The following is a 7,608-nucleotide window of genomic DNA, read 5'->3' as shown; positions in this document are numbered from 1 at the left end:
TCCCGGGGATAAGGTGATTTGGTGCCCACGAGGTATGAATGGGGGCGGGCGGGGGGGGGGGAATTGGGAGGGGAGTGGAACCATGTCTTACGGATGCATTTGTCTGAAATGTGAGGGGGAGTTACAGTTCTACCCTTGCCTATAGGCTTCTCAGCTTGGGTCTGTGTACTGAGGATCGGGGATAATAGAGTAACTTTGCTTCTCCCCAAATAGTGGGCGGGAGCGATTTCGGGCGAGGAGGGCGTGTTTTGAACTGTAGTGGGCGCGAGCGATTTCGGGCGAGGAGAGCGTGTTTTGAAATAGTGGGCGCGAGCTATTTCGGGCGAGGAGAGCATGTTTTGCGGACCATGGTTTATGAATTATTCGGCACATGTCATTTCGGCCGAGGAGAAGGCGTGCTTGGATGAAGTTACAAACCTACCCTCGATGTACAACGGGCCAATTGATGCGTGTCCCACATAGGACGGTAATTTCGCGTCTCCCATTTATTTGCTCGCGCGAATTCCACCGAGCAGAGAGGATGTTTAACGGTTCGTTCAAATTTTGGGAGAACGAGCATCCACGTCTACCTTACCAAGTCGATTCGAATCAAATTTTGAAATATTAGCTTGCCACTTCTTTTTTAGATGGAGAGATGATGCTCGGGAGTAATGTGTTTTTACATGCTCATTGCTAGCGATTTACTATATGACAAATAGTTGATCCACTCAAAAACGCGAATCAAACCCAAAATGAAATATCTCGATTCAATGAAATAGCTCATTCAGTAGGTCAAAATAGCGAACTAAATCCAAAATTGAACACCTCAATCGAGTAGCATGTTGTACAGTATTATAGTACTCCATGAACATGTTGAAAGTCAAATTAATGAACTTGTTTGATATACGCGTATATCCGTTCATGTGTGGATTGCAGACAACATGTTCTCCAATTTAAATATTTGAATGCAAGATTATATCGAAACATGGTTTATATCAGTCTTTGATGCATAAAACTCGACCTCCGCCTCTCCCGGACTCCTGTTCTCTCTCTCTCTCTCTCTCTCTCGCTCTCTCTCTCCGATAATCCTCAATTATGTCGCACGCACCCGACACAAAAACCTTGTTGGTTCCTCTCCCTTTCTCTCCATATCTCTCTCTCTCTCTCTTTGTGTGTGTGTGTGTGGGGGGGTCTTTCTAGTTCGCATACATATATACACCATCTATAGGTCTCTCGCACATTATGTATGATACTCTAGCTAGTCCAAGCTAGATATCTTGGGTGCACTCATTGTACGCACACAAATTCCTTGGCTCTTTGCCGTAACTCTCTCACGCACCACTATGTCGTCTCGGAGCTCTTCCCCCCTCTCTCAAACTCTCCATCCACCTGGGTCACAAATACACATGCATATCTCACTCGCACTCGATAGGCCCATCTAAAACTCTATCTCTCTCCCTCGTTCTCTCTCCATCTCACACGCACACACACACACACAATCTCATGCCCAACTAGCCAAGTATGATGGTCTCTCACTCAATTGGAGGCACACGCAGTCCCCCCTATATGTATATGACTAGCTAATCTTAGTCTCCATCACAAACATGTGCATGGTCTATCTCGATTTCTCTCGAGGCATCATTCTATCGCGCACACACTCCCTCGATCTCCCACCCATATAGTCCCCTCATGATCTCGAGGGGATCTCTCTATCACAAACACACCCTCTCTCCCTCCCCATGCGTCCATGCCATCCATGTGTCCCTCTCGACCTTTTTTCCTTGTTGGACAGACCTCTATTGGACATGTGCTACAGGGGTGTCTCTCTCCATTGAAAACAATCACACACTAGCTATCTTCGTGAATCTCCTCGCCTCTCTTTTCCATCTCGGAGATGCATGCGTGATATGTTCGCATAAGAAACGAAAAAACACACACTCTCTCTAATTTATCGTTTGTTGTCACTTTCTCTTTCACACACATACTCTTTTTGCACACTTACTCATTCTCCTTCACACGAACTTGATCTATCTCGACTGAGGCACTCTCCTCCGTCCATAGCATATAGATTTATTGAAAAGTCAAACATCACAAATTTTGACCATGTACGTGGAGAAAAAGAATTGCATCTAGTACGGCAAACATATACCATTAGATTCACCATGAGATGTAGTTTTGTATGATGTATCTTTGGTATTGCAGATATAAATAACATTTGCGTAAACCTGATCAAAGATTCCAAAGTTTGACTTCTAAAAAAATTGCATGCACTGCATTATCGAGCGGATGGAATATCTCTTTCCCCCTCTCAGCTATCTGACGCACCACTCAGCCTTATCGGGGCTCCTCAATCTCTCTCAAACTTTATTGCTCAGTTTGGTTCGTGACCTGACCCTCATGCCTTGATGGCCGGTACTACCTGGTGTGGACGTGAGATGTAAAATATTTTTGCATGGCCAGGCTTGTGTGGTGCTGAAGCATTTGGTTCATGCCTGGGCCAGGCAAAGCATCAACGTCCCATCAATCAATCCATGCATCACTTATTTAATGCCAATATCCATCCATGTTGTTGTTAGCCTTGTGGCCGCACGACCAGGCACGACCAGGCGTTCGAAATTGGTCGCTTGGGCCAGGCTACTTGCAGTGTCTGGAGTTCAGCCAGGCTAATTAAAGTGCAAGGGAACCCAGCCCAGGCGGGCTTTGTTTTTCATATGGTAGCAACCAAACAAGTGTGCATGAAATCCAGCACAACCCCAGGGCACGCAAAAGATGCTCAGGATGCAAGCCAAACTAGACTTATATCTCCCTGGTTCACACATACACATGTCTCGCTCGCGCTATACATATAGACCCATCCAACACTCTTCGCCCTTGTTCTCTCTCCATGTGACACGCACCCCCCTAAGTACCATAATCCCTCACTCCATCATAGGCTCTGTTTGGATCCATGGGTTAGAGTTAGTTTGGGTTAGTTTGGAGTCAACTAACCCAAAAAGATCCAAACAGGAGGGTTAGTTTGGGTTAGATGCATCTAACCCATCCAAAAAAACTACCCCATCCAAGAGGTGCTTATTTGGGTTAGTTCTTCTCGGGACCACTAATAAACACTTTTTTCTCTCACTCTCCCTGCAGCAGATCCCTCCCGACTTCCTCGAAGCTTCTCGTCCTCTCCCTCCCTCCCTCTCGCACCGCCCGTGAAGGTGCCTCGCCGTATCCGCGCTCCATCTAGCCCTGCCATCCAAACACCTCTTTACTTAGAGTTAGTTCAGGGTTAGTTCAGGGTTAGAATCTAACTCTAACCTCTAACTGAGTTAGAGTATCCAAATAGGGCCACAAGCGCAAGCACTCCCCCCCTCCTACGTATGATTATCTCTTACTAGCCATCAGGAACACACGTATTGTCTCCTTCCATCCATATGTCTATCTTGATATCTCTCGGGGCATCTTCTATCGCGCACACACCTTGTCACTCGATCTCCCACCCATGTAGTCCCATCATGATCTCCAGGGGATCTCTCTATAACAAACATACACTCTCTCCTCCCCATGTCTTCATTTTCTCCTTACGTCTCTCTCGACCTCTCTCCCTTGTTTGTCAGCCCCCTCTTGGCCACGTGCTAGGGGTCTTGCTCTCTCGGTTCCAAACAACCACACACTATCTCCTCACCTTGCCTCCGTTGTCGAAGATGCATGTGTGATATGTTTGCATAAGACACACACGCTTTTTCTCTACTTTTATCGTGTGTTGTCCATGTCTCTTTCACACATGCACACACACTTTTTTCACTCTCTCTCTCTCTATCTCTCTCTCTCTCGTTAGGGACTCTGTCACGTCCATGAGCATATGGATGTTTTGAAAAGTCAAACCTCAGCAAAGTTTGACCAGGTATATGTGGAGAAAAACATTTACATCTGGAACAATCATTAGATTCATCACAACATGTACTTACTTCATACTATCATTTATCTTTGGTATTCTAGATATAAGTAATTTCTTTATAAACTTGGTCAAAGTCTCAAAAGTTTGACTTAAAAAAAATGTTGGAACTACATTATCGAATGGAGGGAGTAGCTCTTTCTCTCTCTCTCTGCTATCTCTCATGGGCCTCCTCTCTCACTCGAACTCTCTATACCGACGGATTATATGCTCACTGTGTTAGCGTATAGCTCCGTATATTGTTTAGTTGACCGGTCAACCTATCCACATGCTGCCTTGTCAGCTCGTGTTCTGTATCTTGGTGTGCTGGCCCATGTGGCAGTGGGTGAAAATAAGTAAACTAGAGGCCCATATGACATGCGGTGAAGTAAACAAAGTTGAAACAACTCGGGGTAGCACCCCGCACGCTAGTAAATTGAGGGCGCATTGTGGACAAACTTCTTGCGCGCGAAGGACGCACTCGCGCACAATTCACCACTGCGCGGCGGCATACACAGAAGGACGCACTCGCGCACACCCAGCACACAACACACACCAGCACACGTGTACACCGGCGTCGCCACCGGTTAAGATGGACGGCGAGGCAGCCAACAAGCGGAGGCGGCGCGAGCCAAAACCGCATCCGGTGAGCCTGGACTTCATCAGCAGCCTCCCCGATGACATGCTGCTCGTCATCATCGGCCTCCTCCCCACCAAATCTGCCGTGCGGACCGCCCTGCTCTCTTGGCGGTGGTGCCCCCTCTGGCGCTGTGTCCCCCTCAACCTCACCGTAGACAGCTGCCTCTGCGACGGGGATTGCAAACGCATGGCCGCAGTCTCCAAGATCCTTTCATCGCACCCTGGGCCAGCCAGACGCCTTGACATCCGCATGTTCAGTACCAACTGCAAGGTCCAACCCAAGTTCGACGAGTGGTTCTTATCCCCCGCCCTAGATTAGCTCGAGGAGCTCAGCTTTGAAGCTGGACGATGTCGCTCTCTACCACCGTCCACGCTCCGCCTCACGCCAACGCTGCGCCGCGCCAGCTTCAGCTCCTCCTATCTTCCCCAGATTAATGTCGCGCCAGCCCTTCTTCTCCCTCAACTCAAGCAGCTCGACCTCTTCGACATTGTCATCTCGAAGAAGGCTATGGAGCACCTGCTCCGCAGCTGTACTGCACTCGAGTACCTTCGTCTTGAGCAGATCCACGGGTTCATTAGCCTCCACATCGCCTCGACGAATCTCCGATGGATTTATGTGTCTTGCTGGCCCCACAACAGGACATCAATTGGGAAGAGATCACTCCAGCTATTCCACATTATGGTCATTGAGAATGCGCCTTTCCTTGAGAGATTGCTTGTATCGAATCTAGAAGGCCCAACAAAAATCAGGGTCATCAACGCGCCGAAATTGACAGCGTTGGTGTACTCGTCTGCCAAATTCTTCGAACTCTTTATTGGATCCATAATCGTTCAAGTACAGCACTCATCTTCTTCTCCGTCTTCTTGAAATTAAAATTTTAAAATTTCTTCTTGATGTATTTACGACCGTCTTCCAGAAAATGATTCCCACAAGCTTGACCCAGTCCATGCGCACAGTGAAGATCTCAACACTAAAATCTATCGGCCCCAATCTGGATCAAGATGTTGGATTCCTTACATGCTTTCCGTGCACGGAGAAGCTACTCATCGAGGTGAAACTTCTTTCCTATAAGTAAACGGTAATCACAACGTAGCTCAATTTTTTCGTAATTTTCCCAAATTACGATGACAAGTGTAGTGTTCAAAACTGCATCTACGCACTACACCGAAAGAAATATTTTTAGTATTTTTTTCTCACGTGATCACCTGCATCGTTTTTATGCTGTACTACTATAGTAGCCTAGGCTAGTCATAGTGGAAAGTAACTTAGACTACTCCAGTAACTCTATGGTTACCCTAAGAGCAAGGACTACCTCCGCCTGGTTTACTCTTCCAATTTTGTAGTATCAAAATTTGACCATAGATTTAACTCACAAAATGTTAATGCATGTCACTAAGAACTATATCGTTGGATTCGTATTTGAACATAATTTCAAATGTTGTAATTTTTAGTGACATGCATTGGCATTTTCTTAGGTAAATCTATGGTCAAAATTTTATACTAAATACGAGGTAGTATTCCCTCTGTCCCAAAATTCTTGTCTTACATTTGTTTAGATACGGATGTATCTAACACTAAAATGTAACTAGATATTAAGACAAGAATTTTGGGACGGAGGGGGTACAAAAGTGGGCTATGTAGGCCAAAACATGTGCCAAATTCACTTGTGATGCATTTGGTATCGATGCCCCTCCATTGCTCACCTTGTGCCCCAATCTGGATCACCTACTTTGCTCCGGTGCCAAATTAACTCATGCAATGAAAAAACACTGCATGGGAGAGAGAGAGAGAGGACTGAGGCAATAAAAAACACTTGTTTGGGAGAGTGAGAGGCTGGTGTAGTTGGTTTGATTGATTTGTTTATACATGTGGGTCTGTGTGCACAGCGGTGCCAACTCTCTCACATTGCGAGAGCGGTGCCAAAATCTTTTGATTTGACATCTATGCGTATTATGTGGCATACTTTTGCGAAATATGGCATCGGCCACATAGTGGAAGGCAACAAATACCCAAGCACTTAACGTGCTCCTAGTTAAATGAGAGGAAACAGAAAGAGAGAGAGAGAGAGAGAGAGAGAGAGAGAGAGAGAGAGAGAAAGAGCGAGAGAGAGTGAAAAAATATCACTAGCCAGCCAACCCTATCGTATGAGCGAATGATATTGGTACCTCTTGATGACATGGCAATCTTATGCAGCCAGGTGCTCTAATATGTTCTCTTCTTTTGCAGATAAAAAAAGACCCGAAAGTGAAAAATGTGTTGCACTATAACAATCTCATCAAATACCTTGATCTCCATCTTACAGAAATTGATTTGATCGACTACCGAGACAGCACATCTGAGATTAAATTGGCCAGGTTCTTTGTTCTGGAGGCAAGTGTGCTCAAGGTAATGAGGTTTGGCATTCTCTGGCGCAACAATGAATGGCGTGCTGATCACCGCAAGCGTCTAAGCCTAAATGACAAAGTCTCCGCAGAAGCTGAATTTGTTTTTGAAACATCAAGTGGCCAGAGACTCGAAAACTTATTTGCCCATTAGTGACTTGTCAGGGCGGTGGATTTTAGTTTGTACGATAATGCTGCATCCACCTAAAGTAACGAAAGTTCTTACGTAAACTTCCTAGTAATTCCCTCTTCCTAGGTGCAGCATTACTACTAACATTTGTAATATCAGTTTGAAACTTGTAATATTGCTGTGTCCTATTCCTGCGTTTTCAAAATCCCATGAATCAAACAGGTCCTGAGTTGGTGATGATGTTGTGCCTCCCATCTTTCACCAATAGCCGCCAGATCTAGATCTGACGCATACGAACCAAGCTTCTCCATTTTTGCAAAAAGATGCCCGCACTTGTTCCCTATTTACAAACAACGCCTTGTCTCTCACAATCAGCCTTATCTCCTCCCCACCACATCTAGAAGGCCGTGAAAAAAATCTAGCGCGATGGCCGCTCCCGAGCCGTCCACCCCCAATCTTGGTGTTCCGTGCAATGCACGGGCATCTACGCACGGGAAATTATGTCGAACAGGGCTAGTTTCAAGAAGGCTAGATCTATAGCCATGATGATAGTGACTGCAGA

The sequence above is a fragment of the Triticum dicoccoides genome, chromosome 2B (assembly GCF_002162155.2).
Source record: "Triticum dicoccoides isolate Atlit2015 ecotype Zavitan chromosome 2B, WEW_v2.0, whole genome shotgun sequence".
NCBI lineage: Eukaryota > Viridiplantae > Streptophyta > Magnoliopsida > Poales > Poaceae > Triticum > Triticum dicoccoides.
The sequence above is the reverse complement of the archived record's forward strand: the minus strand, read 5'-3'. Positions refer to the sequence as shown.